Genomic DNA, 785 nt, shown 5'->3' with positions numbered 1-785 from the left:
GTAACACAAACCATTTTCATTTTTACTCGATTTTTTTTCAGGGCAATGCTAGTAATGGTCCCACATAAATATTTATCAGACCACTCAAACTGCAATAAATGAAAGTATCCTTCAACTTGCATACACAATACCCAAAAAGTATTTTAAAGACCGCAACAAGATGCAAGGAGTCTGAGACAGTAAATTTATTCCCTTCTGCTAAAGAGATGTAACAGTGCGGGCAGGTCTGGTTTATTGTAAACTATATCATCTGGTGTTTCTAGTTTCCATTATTAGTCATTTCAAGCCATGACTAGGGTTTTATAACACTGACTGGCTTTTTTTCAGACTCTAGCCACAGTTTGTTAGGAATTTCTATCATTCTTGAGGTACCTTAAAAGGTATCAAAATAGAAGATCAGACTGCTATCCTTGGCACCATAAATAAATCCATGGAGTCTATAATAATTTAAACTCAACCGCCATTTAACCGTATCAAGATTTCAGCACTGTGAAAGCCAAGCTTGGCTTATTCCTTTGAATTTCAGCGCTGAAAGCACCTAAAGATAACAAGTCAATAGGGTCATCTCTACATCCGTATCAGAGAGCCTCTACAGGGGTGGATATTAGTGCCAGCTAATGCCCAAATGCAAAGTCCCAATGAAAATCAGGAGACTCAGTCTCCTGAATAACCTTAGGAAATGAGGTAAGTTTTGAAAGCATTGCTTAAGTCTATGCTTATGGATTTCACAAGAACATTAAAGACCCCCTAAGCATTTTATCACTATTTTATCTCCATGTTCACTT

Source organism: Buceros rhinoceros, unplaced genomic scaffold, assembly GCF_000710305.1.
Source record: "Buceros rhinoceros silvestris isolate BGI_N320 unplaced genomic scaffold, ASM71030v1 scaffold10952, whole genome shotgun sequence".
In the NCBI taxonomy this organism is placed as follows: domain Eukaryota; kingdom Metazoa; phylum Chordata; class Aves; order Bucerotiformes; family Bucerotidae; genus Buceros; species Buceros rhinoceros.
This window is presented reverse-complemented; position numbering follows the sequence as displayed.